At 44.9% G+C, this 15404-nt stretch overlaps 1 non-coding gene across 1 annotated transcript; it reads left to right on the forward strand.

The window, feature by feature from the left end:
- The first annotated feature begins 7090 nt into the window (after nt 1-7090).
- TRNAP-AGG lies at nt 7091-7162 on the forward strand. The gene has a single exon. It is a non-coding gene; the product is annotated as a tRNA-Pro (tRNA).
- Nucleotides 7163-15404: the final 8242 nt, after the last annotated feature.

The following is a 15404-nucleotide window of genomic DNA, read 5'->3' on the forward strand; positions in this document are numbered from 1 at the left end:
GACAAAGTTTGAGATTAGAGACCCCAAACCCCCACCTAAACCTTTTGTGGCTTCAAAGCCGATTGTGTGTTCTTCAGAGGATAAAAGATTGGGCTCACAGAATCCAGACATGCTATGCTGCGGGCTGGAATGAATAAGAGTGGACTCACTAGGGAGATGCTGACCCATATATAATGAAGACCCTTCCACCACTCTTTTTCCCTTTGAGTGGAACTGTTGAAGGCAAGCCTCTTCGTTTGGCTTCAGGCACTACTACATCTCTGTAGGTGTATGCACGCCATCTGCCCCATTGTGGAAGGTGCCCCCTAAGTCTCCCTCTCCAGGGGTCTTGGGCTCAGCCAGCCTAAGGCTGCAGGAAGGGGTAGGGGGTGGAGAGTGTTCTTAAACAGCCTTCATGGAACAGTCCAGGGGCAACTTGACAGTGCCCAGAGGTCTAAGGCATCCCAGGCTGCCAGTGTCTTCACGGCAAGTCTTCCCAGAGATGAAAACTTTCCTGCTCAGAACTCCCCCAGCCAGGTCCGAGTTGGTGTGCTGTGGTTCCTCTCATACCATGTTCACACCTGCCCCTGCCGTTAACTCAGCAGTGCCTAAGCTGCCAGACTTCTTCCTGTCTGCCCATCCCAGACCTGCCCAGCTCTTAGTCTGATTTGCTGAGACGCCCACCCCAGTGACCCCAGCTCCACTCTAAACTCTGCTTGGGGACTTCCCTGGTGGTCTAGTGGTTAAGACTCCGCACTTCCACTGCAAGGGGCATGGGTGTGATCCCTGGTTGGGAAACTAAGATCCTGCGTGCAACATGGAGTGGCCAAAATAAATAAAATACTTTAAGCTCTGCTTGCACTTATACTCAACACTACACTTCAGCCTTTATGAGTGTATCTTCTTCCAAACCTCAGTAGACTATAGATCTATAGATAACAATGACTATAGATATATAGATAAGTTAAAAGTGAAAGGATGGTCCAGTAACGGCAGTCATTTGGATCAGATGAATCCCATCATAGATAAAAGTTATAACCTCTGGACAAAATGTGAAAAAAAAAAACCTATTTGAAAGCACTATAAAGTACCCTCAAAACAGGCAGAAACTAAAGGGGACTCAACCCTTGAGTGAAAGGAACCACCTACCATCTACATTCAAATGGATTTTTCCTAAGGACAATCACCACCTAAAGGGCAAGGACCAGCTAGGACTCCTCAAGCAAAAAGTCCAGCCTATATTGACTTGGAGAGTCACGAGACAGAGCTTGGGACTCCAGAGCAGCCGGAAATTGAAGGTGAGTTTCTGGGAATGAAGGAAGCCATGAAAGGAGAAGCCTTCAAAGCTGCATATAAACTCCCCTCAAATCCTAAGATGACTGCTGAGCTATGCCTGAAGGAATCTCCAAGGAGCCCAGCAAAAGGCAAGAGCTGGAAGTCTGAAAGCTCAGCAGAGATGTAGGCTGCTACCTGCAGGAGAGAAAGAGTTTATGTTTGATTCCTTCCAAGTTAGACAAGTTGAACAAAGACTTCAGCTTCTCTAGTTGAAACTCCCAGAAAACCACACTTTAGGATGAAAATCTGTCCCTTGAATCCTGAACTAGAAATATTAGATGGAGACACGTCAGCCATTTCTGAAAGGCTGACATTTCTAGGCACACAGGGACACGTGTGCATGACACACACACACGCTCCACACAGACGCTCACCCACAGGTAGGATTCCTCGCAGAGGTTCCTGGTGAAAGCCAGCTAACTGTCCAGGAATTGCAAGGCCAGTTGGTTCCCACTAGATTGCCCAAGTTGGCACATTCCATGCCCTGGGTCCTTAAGACCAGGGGCAGAGGCCCCCCTGAAGGGAGTGTTTTAAGTGCCCATCCCTGGACAGGGCAAGTGGCAATGTGTCAGCCTGGGCTGAGTGGACTTAGTCACCTCAGCTGTCAGCAGGGCTCTGCTGAGGTGCCCACCTCTACAATTGGTTCTGACAGGAGCCCGTGAGGGTAGCCCCTGGGCTTGGGCTGTCAGTCCAGCCGTTAAGGGTAAGAGACACCCAGGCCTCTTACTCCCACTCCTCAGGCCAAGTGGCTACATCTTTAGTCTCTCCCACTACTGTCCTGACAACTTCCCAGACAGTGTCTTCCTCTCTATTCCACCCCACATCAGAAGATGGGGCAATGCGCCCCAGCTAAGGGCAACCCAGCCACAGTTAAAAGGAGGCAGATGCCCCTGTGGGGCTCAGGCCAACCGAGCCTTACTCAAGCATAGAGTCTCACTGGCAAGGGATAAAAAATTTCCAGTCATTGAAGCCATGGAGTAGGAGGAGGGAGATTTTAAGGAGAGGACAAGTGGTAAAGGAGAAGGGTAATGATATAAAAACGAGACGTTTTAGGTACGGTGGACCCTCCACTTCTTCAAGGGTCAACCAAAATATTTAAAAATTCCAGAAAATTCCAAAACCCAAAACTTAACATTGCCTTATGCAGGCAACTATTCACATAGCATTTACATTGTATTTATAACTACTTACAAGGTATTATAAGTATTAGGTATTGTTAGTAATCTAGAGATAATTTCAAGTATCCAAAAGAATGTGTGAGATTATATGCAAGCACTATGCTATTATATATAAGGGACTTGAACATCAGAGGATTTGGGTGTCTGCAGGGGGTCCTTACCAATGCCCTTGTATATTTAAAGGGCAACTGTATATTTAATATATAATATTGTGCCATTATCAGATTTAGAGTTACTTTATTAATTTAGGAACATGACAATACACTGAGGCTTCATAGAATATCACGTTAGGTACATTTAGACCAGGGTTTTCTCAGCCTCAGCACTACTGCCACATTGGATCAGATGATCTGGGGGGATCGGTGTTGGGTGGTTGTCTTGTTCAATGGAAGATGTTTAACAGCATCCCTGGCCTCTGGGTGATAAAAGCACCACCGTCACCCCCATGATAAAAACCAGTCATGTCTCCAGACACAAGTGGCCCCCCGAGAGGCAAAATTGCCCCCCTGCTCCTCTCCCCTCCAATTGAGAACCAGTGGTCTCACGTTGAGCTTATAAATGCCCAGAACCAAATGGAAAACAGTCAAGAGAAATTATGTTTTTCTGGTACTTCTAATTATCCAGAAAAAAAGAAAGAAAGAAAGAGGGAGGGGGGATCGGGATGGGGAACACATGTAAATCCATGGCTGATTCATGTCAATGTATGGCAAAAACCACTACAATATTGTAAAGTAATTAGCCTCCAACTAATAAAAATAAATGAAAAAGAAAGAAAGAAAGTCCTAGTGAAAGACGAGAGTTTCCAATTTGTTTCAGGGTTTTTATCCCCCTACTGTCCTTAGTAGTGTATTCATATATACTCCCACCTTTTCCAGAGATAGTTTAAGGAGGGCTTACAGAATTATATAGGATAAATGAGAAATTATTAATCAAATGTGAAAGCAAAAAAAAAAAAAAAAGAGAGAGCGAGAGAAACAACAGAAGCAAGTTCAGGAGTCAGGGGCGAGATTGAAACACAACTACTCTGGGAGCTCGCTACTGATGGACCACACACATTCATGCTTCCCCAGTGGCCCCATTTACAAAATTAAATGTCCGGAAAGCAAACACAAACCAACCATTCTTCAGATTATGAGAGGCAAAGAGGGGGGTTCACAGAGGAGACATCCGTCTAACATAATAAACAAGGTCCTTAACAACATTCCTGAGTAGCACAACTACCAGTTTCACTGGCCTGGGTCTACTGCTGACTAGTACCTTCAGTATGGGCTCCACACAAGGCATGATTCAGAACTGGACATAAACCAGAACCATTCCCCGGGGGGCCAAATACCAGCTCTGCCAGGCTGCTCTGATCCACAGGACATTTCAACTCTCTGGAGGCTTGAATCATCTCCGCTTGGTTTTTTATCATTTAATTCCTGTTTCGAGTGGGTTGTATATGCCCGGGGCTCAAAATTCAAAAAGTACAAAAGAATATACAGTGAACAATACATTTCTTTCCCACCCAGGCTCCCAATTCCCCTCTCCAGAAGCAACCAGTGTTTGCCTTTTGCTGTTTTTTTCCTGCGGAGGGGGTGACAACGAGCTTGAAATGATGTGTTGTGACAATGTTGTCTGTTAAATACTGACCGGTCACTCTCCAGAGAAGTGGTGAGATAAGGGAAAGGTTCACACACGCTCTTTTGAAAATGAGAAATCATCCAAGGTTTACTTGAACAAATGCCACCCTCATATCTGGGAGGAAAGGACAGAAACCACCCCCCATCCCCTACCCCCACCCCAAGGTAGAATCATGACTCTCCCTAGAGAATTTCATTTGCTGGCCTTGAAATGCAGAGACAAATGAGTCACTGAGGGCCTGAACTCCAACGGCCTAGAGCCAGGCCAAGAGTCACTTTGGAAAACAACGCATGGTAGATGCCAACGGATTGCCACCAGGAAAGCAATCCTCTCCCTGACCCCAACGTCTTGGAGGCATTTGGAAGTGTGGGGGTGGGGGAAGGGTGTCTTACGGCTCTTGGCAAAGAAGCTAAAACTGCTAAAACACATTTCATGTTCAGTCGTGTCTGACTGTGTGTGACACCATAGACTGTAGCCTGCCAGGCTCCTCTGTCCATGGGATTTCCCAGGCAAGAATACTAGAGTGGGTTGCCATTCCCTTCTCCAGGGGACCTTCCTGACCCAGGTATTGAACCCAGATCCCCCACATTGTGGGCAGATTCTATACCATCTGAGAGTTACCAGGGAAGCCTCAAGAATACTGGAGTGGGTAGCTATCCAAGAATACTAGAGTGGGTAGCTATTCCCTTCTCCAGGGGATCTTTCCAACCCAGGGATTGAACACAGATCTCCTGCTTTGTAGGCAGATTCTTTACCGTCTGAGCCATCAGGGGTGGCCCAGGGAAGCACCAGGGAAGTGTGGGGTGGGAAGAGAGTGTCCTAGGGCTCTGGGCAAAGAAGGGTTTACTGGTATTGACTAGGCAGGACATTGCTTGAGACCGCCCACACTGAGAAGGATCCGGCCTCAAATTCCATCAACACCCCCAGAGAGACGCCCGGGCTGGGGCCCAACCCCAGTCTCAGCCCTGAAACATTCTCTGCAAAGTCCCCCTGGAGCCCTTACTAGGAGCCACCTCACTCCCTGGCACACCCAGCGACAAAAACAATTAGGGAATGCATACTGAGGTAATGGAATGACGCGTTGAGTAGCTTTTATTTATAAGCCAGTTTGAAGCTGGGGAACAATTACCCAAAAAAGTCCCTTTGGTTTGAGAATAGATGAGCTGTTGCTTTTCTCTCTGGCCATGACTAGTTAGCTGAGTCAGTCGTCTGGTCCAGACACTCCTGGATGGAGATAATAAAACTTGATCCCCTGGGTACAAAGGAATGTTGGCCAATCCGTTCTCTAAAGTGAGAACCATTCTTCCTCCTATCCAAGAGAAGGGGTTGGTTTATTAGGAAGCCTATTTTTGCGTGGAGGGTGGAAAGGGTTTCTTTAGGCTTATGGTTTTTACCTCGATCCAAGTGAGTATCTGTTGTCCCTGGTGGGTTTTTTGTGTACACTCCTGACTTCCTTTCTTCATTTTTGCACTCTTTTATTCCAGTCATTTGCTGAGAGATATCTACAGCAGCAACTGTGCTGTGAGGGTGAAATGAGATTAATCTGATAGAGTGCTTACCGAAGACCAGGCACACAGAAGTGCTTGGGAGTTGTTTGTTTTGTCAGCAGGATTGCCGAGTGCCAGATGCCAGCCTAGATCCAGAGATCAATAAGAAAGATTTTTGTCCCCCCAGAAGCTCCCAGCCTCCTAGGGGGCAGACGCCCCTGGAAGCAAGTGTCCTGGGATGTGATGGGTGTGGTGCCGTGGCAGAGCCTCCTGAGTCTCTGACCAGGGCCCCAGTTTCTAGAGGGGTGACCTCCTCCCTCTCTCTCATTTGGGGAACCCCAACTTGAAGAACCCCACCCTTAGCTGATGGGCCAGCTGTCCCTGCAGCCTCCCTGGACGGGATGAACAGGGCAGGCCTGGGTGAGGGAGGGAGTGTGTATATTTACAGAATGTATTCTCATTTTTGGTTTTCTAGAATGTCTGGGTAGCGTGTGTACTGCGTTTAAAACAGGCTTTGGATTCAGATAAATGTGATCCTTGTAAGCTGAATTTTGCCAGGTTTCATTTTCTTACAGTGGGGTGACAGCTATCTCACAAGGCTGCCATGAAGTTAAGTAAGAGCTGTAAAGCGCAGATCACACCACTCAGCCACCGTAAGCATTAAGTGGCAGCTCTCCTAGTGCGTATTTTTTCCCCTGCCCTCAGATTACATCATCATAACTCCTTTCCTTTTCCAGCACTTAACAGTTTGCAGCGTACTTTCTTTCTTTTTTAAGTCTATTGAATTTGTTACAGTTATTGTTTCTGTTCTACGTTTTGGCTTTTTGGCTACCAGACATGCGGGATCTTAGCTCCCTGACTAGGGATCAAACCCCCACCTTCTGCACTGGAAGGGGGAGTGGTAACCTCTGGACCACCAGGGAAGTCCCTGTAGAGTGCTTTCACCTATGTTTTCTCACCTGATCCTCAAATGACCCTGTGAGACAGCGCAGGTGTTCCTTCCCCAACTGACAGATGAAGAAATTGAGTCATTTAGCAACTATCACCCAATCAAGGGTGATCTAGGACAGGCTTCTCAGTCCCCATCTAGGAGGCTGATGAGTTCGGAGGATATTTTCTGGTGGTCTGATCATGAGATAAGAAAGAAGAATGGTTCGATCCGGGTGCAGGAGATACCCGACTGGCTCCCCTCAGCCCTGGGCTTCTCACAAGGGGAGCTGGGGGAGCCTGGCCCCTTCTCTGCCTTCCCCAGCAGCACCCCATGAACACTTGGCAGCCTGCGGCAGAGCTGGATGGTCACAGGGAAGATGGAACAGTCCCCGCAGTGGGCTGGTGGGGAGTGGAGAGCGCTGAGGGGTGAGGCCTGCTGGAGTGGAGCCGGCCTGGGCTGGGAGCCAGCCTGGACGAAAAGACTCTTCCAGGAACCACAGACTGTGGCTGCTGCTGAGGTGGCAGAGAAGGCACATCTGGCAGAGGATGACCATCAGTGGCTCGTTGGTCTAGGGGTATGATTCTCGCTTAGGGTGCGAGAGGTCCCGGGTTCAAATCCCGGACGAGCCCTGTTTTTCCTGGATTTTCCTTTTTTTCCATTCCCTTTTCCCCACCACACACACAAGTATACACTGCCTGCCTTTTCTAAAGTTAGAAGCAGAGATGATCCAGTGGTGAGTGAATAAAGGACTCAGGACAAGCTGCCAGTCAATTTCCCCACTAGCCATGTCCTGTATATACCTCGTTATTCCCACTGAGGCCAAGCCAAGCAGAAGGAGATTGTCGCAGCTCTAGGTGCTGAACCTGAGAAGGTTATAGGGCCAAAATGTTGCCTTGTGTTAGGCAGAAAGCCTCAGCCTCAGAGAAAGAGCAGGGGGTCAGGACTGAGGAGTAGGTCTGAGTTGGAGGTCAAGAAAAGGCAAACCCGCCACGCAAAATCCAAGCTATGAAGTACACTGGCTTCAAAGTTCAAAAGCTAGGATCAAAGTTGCAATTTGGAATCTCAGCTTTCCTCTTGGTAAAATGGGAACAATAATATTCATTTCTCAAAGTCGGAAGGATTAAATCAGAAACTGTATGTGAAAGCCCTTTGCAAACTATAATGTACCTTACAGACAGGGATTGTTAGGAATGCTACTAAAGGTAAAGAGAATCTAGAAAGGAAATTCTGACAACATGACAGACTAAACTAACGTAGCTCTCCCTTCACCTAGTGTTCCCTAAAACACACACAGAAATATTGCCTAAAACAGAATTTAAAAATTAAAGTATGAACAATTGCAAAATTGACTTTGAAATTTCCAGATATTAGAATTTAAAAAGGAATGCAAGGGACTTCCCTGGCAATCCAGTGGTTAAGATTCTGCTTCTAATTCTGCTTCTAATCCCTGGTCAGAGAACTAAGATCCCATATACGGCACTGTGTGGCCAAAAAGTAGGAGAAAAAAAAAAAAAGGAATACAAAACAAAGAAGGGAGATGGGAAGAAGGAAAAGAGCTATCACAGGAGCCCATGGTTCATTTGACACAGATAACAGATATATTGCTTTCAATTCTAGGCAATGTCCCCTCAGCCCAGCAGAGACAAAGAGCTGGGACTGAACCCTCTGCATTAAAGTTTAGAACATCGAAGATCTACCTTATCCATGGCAGAAAGACTAAAAATGGCACACTCTAGTTGAAGGAAGCAGAGAAAAAAGGGGGAGAAATATAAGTCAACTCCGAGAAACTGAAGTTCAAGCCTGAGAAGATGCTTGTGTTGCCTCTGGGTTTATCTGCATGATGCTGAATCCTGAAGCCAAGAAATTAAATATAAATTAGTTTAGGAAAATCCCTAGGAATACCACAGGACTCCCTGGGAATACCACAAAGGAACACCACAGGAATCCCTAGGAATACCACACAGCCACAGAAAGCAGGAAAGAGCTCTTCAAGCATGTTTCATAACCCAAGGTATATCTCACTAAATAAATGGAAATCTCACTAAAAAGTGACAAGTCACCTACTGAAAGAGAATTCACAATAAAATATTAAAAGCTAGACAAGAAAGCAATCCATCATAAGGAAGAATTGGCAGACACAGCAGACAGGACAATTAACACTCTAAGAACGATGCATAATAGAAAAATATGACAAGCACTGTATAAGTTTTCTTAAAAGTGTTAAAGATGAAAGACAAGAAAATAAACAATAATGAAAATATTGCACTATGAAGGAAAGCCACTCATTGAGGGAAAAGAACAAAACTTTAGGAAATGAAAGATATACCACTGAAGACTCAATGCATTAAACAGTAGACTTGACCCAGCTGGAAAGAGAATCGATGAACTGGAGGAGGAGGCTGATGAAAGTGTTCAAAATAAGGGGGGAAAGGGGAAAGTAATGAGATAGAAAATATGAAAGAATAGTTAAAAGACATGAGGAAAAGAACACTATATATATACATATATATACATACTCAAAGACTTTTGGGCTTCTCTGATAGCTCAGTTGGTAAAGAATCTGCCTGTAATGCAGGAGACCCTGGTTTGATTCTTGGGTCAGGAAGATGCTCTGGAGAAAGGATAGGTTACCCACTCCAGTATTTTGGGGCTTCCCTGGTGGTTCAACTGGTAAAGAATCTGCCTACAACGCAGGAGACCTGGGTTTGATCCCTGAGTTGGCGAGATTCCTTGGAGAAGGGAAAGCCTACCCACTCCAGTATCCTGGCCTGGAGAATTCCACGGACTATACAGTTCATGGGGTCACAAAGAGTAGGTCATGACTGAGCAACTTTCACTTTCACTTTCAAAGACTTTCACTGAAATGCCACCAAAAGATATGCTTCATAAGGAAGAGGACTGGGAAAGGTCAGTTTTCATTCCAATTCCAAAGAAAGGCAATGCCAAAGAATGTTCAAACTACCACACAATTGCACTCATGTTACACACTAGCAAAGTAATGCTCAAATCCTCCAAGCCAGGCTTCAACAGTACCTGAACCGTGAACTTCCAGATGTTCAAGCTGGATTTAGAAAAGGCAGAGGAACCAGAGATCAAATTGCCAACATCTGCTGGATCATCGAAAAAGCAAGAAAGTTCCAGAAAAATGTCTACTTCTGTTTTATTGACTATGCCAAAGCCTTTGACTGTGTGGATCACAACAAACTGTGGAAAACTCTTAAAAAGATGGGAATACCAGACCATCTGACCTGCCTCTTCAGAAATCTGTATGCAGGACAAGAAGCAACAGTTAGAACTGGACATGGACCAACAGACTGGTTCCAAATAGGGAAAGGAGTATGTCAAGGCTGTATATTGTCACCCTGTTTATTTAACTTATATGCAGAGTACATCATGCAAAATACCGGGCTGGATGAAGCACAAGCTGGAATCAAGATTGCCAGGAGAAATATCTATAACCTCAGATATGCAGATGATACCACCCTTATAGTAGAAAGCAAAGAGGAACTAAAGAGCCTCTTGATTAAAGTGAAAGAGGAGAGTGAAAAAGTTGGCTTAAAACTCAACATTCAGAAAACTAAGATCATGGCATCTGGTCCCATCACTTCATGACAAATAGATGGGGAAACAACGGAAACATTGAGAGACTTTATTTTGGGGAGCTCCAAAATCACTGCACAAAATCACAGAGTGCACTGGTAATAGCAAACACCCTCTTCCAACAACACAAGAGAAGACTTTATACATGGACATTACCAGATGGCCAACACCGAAATCAGACTGATTATATTCTTTGCAGCCAAAGATGGAGAAGCTCTATACAGTCAACAAAAACAAGACTGGTAGCTGACTGTGGCTCAGATCATGAACTCTTTACTGCCAAATTCAGACTTAAATTGAAGAAAGTGGAGAAAACCACTAGACCATTCAGGTATGACCTAAATCAAATCCCTTATGATTATACAGTGGAAGTGAGAAGTAGATTTAAGGGACTACATCTGATAGAGTGCCTGATGAAATATGGACAGATGTTCATGACACTGTTCAGGAGACAGGGATCAAGACCATTCCCAAGAAAAAGAAATGCAAAAAAGCAAAATGGCTGTCTGAGGAGGCCTTACAAATAGCTGTGAAAAGAAGAGAAGTGAAAAGCAAAGGAGAAAAGGAAGGATATACCCATTTGAATGCAGAGTTCCAAAGAATAGCAAGAAGAGATAAGAAAGCCTTCCTCAGCAATCAATGCAAAGAAATAGAGGAAAACAATAGAATGGGAAAGACTAGAGATCTCTTCAAGAAAATTAGAGATACCAAGGGAACATTTCATGCAAAGATGGGCTCAATAAAGGACAGAAATGGTATGGACCTAACAGAAGCAGACGATATTAAGAAGAGGTGGCAAGAATACACAGAACTGTACAAAAAATATCTTCATGACCCAGATAATCACGATGGTATGATCAGTCACCTAGAGCCAGACTTCCTGGAATGTGAAGTCAAGTGGGCCTTAGGAAGCATCACTAAGAAAAAAGCTAGACAAGGCTGTATTTTGTCACCCTGCTTATTTAACTTATATACAGAGTACATCATGAGAAATGCTGGGCTGGAAGAGACACAAGCTGCAATCAAGATTGCCGGGAGAAATATCAATAACCTCAGATATGCAGATGACAGCACCTTTATGGCACATCACTTCATGGCAAATAGATGGGGAAACAGTGGAAACAGTGGCTCAATAAAGGACAGAAATGGTATGGAAAAGACTCATTGGAAAAAACCCTGATGCCAGGAAAGATTGAAGGCGGGAGGAGAAGGGGACGACAGAGGATGAGATGGTTGGATGGCATCATCAACGTGATGGACATGAATTTGAGCAAGCTCCGGGAGTTGGTGATGGACAGGGAAGCCTGGTGTGCTGCAGTCCATGGGGTCGCAAAGAGTCAGACATGACTGAGCAACTGAACTAAACTGATAAATGCAATGAACTGGTATATTTTACATATAAAGTTTATATGTATATAAAGTTTCTTGAAAGATAGAGGATGAGGGAAATGTAATATTCCAATAGATAATGATCCATAATTTTCCAAAAAGAAGGAAGACACAGTTCTCAGGTTGAAACTGAGCTTATAAACAGATTGTGGTGAAACTGCAGAATACTGAATAGAAAAATAAAAACCTTAAAAGCAACCAGAAAAAAAGAGCCTGTTCACCTAGAAGGACAATTATATTGGCAGCTGACTTCTTATTCACTGCAAAAGATTATAGGAAAGAACAGAATATCTTCAAAAGGCCAAGAGAAAACTGTCAGCCTAAAAATCCATGGCCACTAAATTGCCATTTGTGTTTTGAAATAAAAGATCTTTTAAGACAAAGACTGAGAATGTTTACCACTCAGAGACTTCTGAAATGCCACCAAAGGATATACTTCATAAGAAGGAAACTGAAATAAGAAGAAAGGCATGAAACACAAGAAAGAATGATGAGCAAAGACATTTATAAATATGTTCGTCAATCTAAACAAGCACTGAAAGCCACTGCTGGTGGGATGTAAATTGGTCCTGCTGCTTTATAGAACAATTTGGCAATACTCTGTAAAGTTTAAGGTGCATGTATCCTATGATCCACAAATTCTACTTCTAGGTATCTACCTTAGAGAAGTGCTTACATATATGCCAAAGAGGCACACACAGCACTGTTTATCACAGAATTGCTTATGATCTGGAATACTGAAAAGTCTTAAATACCCATTGGCAGAAGAATGGATAAATACATTGTGGTATATCCAAACCATGAAACAGTATTCAGCAGTTAAAATTTATGAACTGGCACTATATGAAATAGCATGAATGTTTGCATTTAAATATATTTTTAAAACACACAAACCAGTATTGTCTATTGTTTGTTGTTGTTCAGTCACTAAGTCATGTCTGACTCTTGGTGACCCCCATAAACTACAGCATGCCAGGCTTTCCTGTTCTTCACTATCTCCCAGAGTTTGCTCAAACTCATTTCCACTGAGTCAGTGACGCAATCCAATCATCTCATCCTCTGTCGCCCCCTTCTCCTCTTGCCCTCAATCTTTCCCAGCATCAGGGTCTTTCAAATGAGTTAGTTCTTCACATCAAGTCCCAAAGTATTGGAGCTTCAGCATCAGTCCTTCCAATGAACACCCAGGACTGATCTCCTTTAGAATTGACTGGTTGGATTTCCTTGTTGTCCAAGGGACTCTCAAGAGTCTTCTCCGACACAGTTCAAAAGCAACAATTCTTCGGCGCTCAGCTTTCTTTATAGTCCAACTCTCACACCCATACATGACTACTGGAAAATCCATAGCTTTGACTAGATGGACATTTGTTGGCAAAGTGTCTCTGCTTTTTAATACACTGTCTAGATTTGTCATAGATATTCTTCCAAGGAGCAAGTCTTTTAATTTTGTGGTTGCAATCACCGTCTGCAGTGATTTTGGAGACCAAGAAAATGAAATCTGACACTGTTTCCACATTTTCCCCATCTATTTGCCATGAAGTGATAGGACCAGATGCCACGATCTTTGTTTTTTTGAACGTCGAGTTTTAAGCCAGCTTTTTCACTCTCCTCTTTCACCTTCAGCAAGAAGTTCTTTAGTTCCTCTTCACTTTCTGCCATTAAAGTGATATCCCCTGCATACCTGAGGTTGTTGGTATTTCTCTTGTCAATCTTGATTCCAGCTTGTGATTCATCCAGCCCAGCATTTTACATGATGTACTCTGCATATAAGTTAAATAACCAGAGTGACAACATATTGTCCATTGTTTGTAGATACATATATTTAAGTAAATATATAATAGATGGGCTATCTGAATCAAATGTGTCAAGAAATGAACAGTTGTTAGATTTCAGTGGTGAGTGCATGGATCTTTATTATGTTACTTTCTGTATTGTACTTTATGCATCTTTAAAAGATTCACTTTTATTTTTTTAATGAAAGGATTTAGGTATTTAGAAATAAGGGTAAATGGGGATAAATGGCTGCATCAATCCTCAGAGAGGATGATCTGCTGGGATGGGATTAGGAGGGAGGCTGAGTCCTGGGTCCAGGGATTATGAGGATTAATTCAGATCATCCCCCTAAGCTGATCACCTGGTTGGCATTCCCAGGACTCCAAGCCCTTCAGAGATGCATCTCTGGACACAGTCCACTTCTCCCCATACTTCCTGCCTCCTATCTCCACTCTCACACTCAACCCAGTACTATTCTGCTCACGGATTACCCACATTTGGATCCCTAGAATAGATTGGTTCAAGTGCCCCCTGAATACTCCTCAAATCAAGGGTAAATGATGACCTGCACCCCAGGAGCCAAGAAGAGATTAATCCTAATGCTCAGGATCAGAGCTCCCTGAGGAGACCCTGGACCCTTGGATGTTACAGTTGATAACTGCCTTCCCAGTCCCTCCCTCTATTAGCCAAGAGGTCAGCAGTCAAGGTCTGCTAACTGACCCTGCTGGTCAGTCAGAACCAGAAGGAGCTGGGCTGGTGCAGAACAAAGAGTCACTCTACTTCCAGCATTAGCCTCCGTCATTCCTGGGAACCCTATGCCCTTCATCCTCCTGATGCCAACCCTATGCCCTCTACCTTCCTAATGCCAACCCCTTCCACCATACATGACAAGCACTCTGCTCCCCAAGTTTTGACAAACCTACAGTCTGCAGCAGTCCCTCTGGAAGGGGTCTTGGTGGACTTGCCCAACAGTCTTTCCCCATAGCTGGATCACATTAACCACAAGGTCTGGAGTGGAGCCCTGTCCCCCAGGGAGCACAAGAAACATCTTGATCTGTGCTCACCATCTCTTTGAACACATACTGGGCTGGGAGTATGAGAGGGAGGAAGAAAGGTGAGGAGAGAAGGCAGGGTGTGGAGGGAGGGAAAGAGAGACAGACAGAGGCTGAGAGGCAACATTATTAACAGGCAACACTGAACTCCTGGAGTGTGAGATCATATACTAAATGATAAGCAGAGTATACAGAAGTGAAGTTGGGAGATTTACCTTTACTCATTCATTCTATGTGTAAGAGAATTTGTCAGATGCTAGAGATACACAGAAGACCATGGTAACTTCCCAGTCTTCAAGAAAATGGGCAGACAGAAAATTAAAAACCTGATCTTGACAACCCTGAGTGACTGGCGCTGCCCTAGAGAGAAAGGAAGATAGGGTGGAAAACTGCAGGTGTGTATAATGGGGTGGGAGGGGGCGTCAGGAAGGGCTGCCTAGAGATGACTCCCTGCTGAGTGTTGAAGGATAAGTAGGGGATGTACAGGCGAAGAAAGGTTCTCCCCTGTAGAATACGGAGGGCTCGTGAACCTGGGAGCCTGTGGCTGTGACAAAGACACTATATGCCAAAGACCTTGGTGTGTGTCCCTGGCTTAGGAATCTCCCAGGGCTTTTCTGGATGTCCTGGGACGCCCCAGTGCTCAAGTGTACTCATATTTTCCCTAGCTAAGACCTTCAGAGATGTAAGAACAATTGCTTCTTCAAGACGTTCCTTGAATGAATGAAGAAGTTAAGTGAAATAAGCCCGCAGAAGTTTCACATCTCCCATTTTTAAGAGTGTAAATCAGCAGTGCCCACCCTGAGCAGGCTACGCGTGCAGGATGAGTGGGGGTCATGCTCGAAGCCCACCGGGCTCTTGGGAAGGCAAGCGGTGGAGAAAGGCGGCCTTCGGACACTAAGGACTGTGTAGGGCCACGGAGCCGCCCCTCCGAAGAGGGTTCCTGCTTCTGGCTTGGTAAGGGGCGCACGCACGGACAACAGAGGGATCAGGGCCCCGAGTTCACATATCCGGGCCTCAGTTTCCCCGCTCCTGCCCTCACGCAACTCTGAGGCTGGGGCGA

This window comes from Cervus elaphus, chromosome 18 (assembly GCF_910594005.1).
Source record: "Cervus elaphus chromosome 18, mCerEla1.1, whole genome shotgun sequence".
Taxonomy (NCBI): domain Eukaryota; kingdom Metazoa; phylum Chordata; class Mammalia; order Artiodactyla; family Cervidae; genus Cervus; species Cervus elaphus.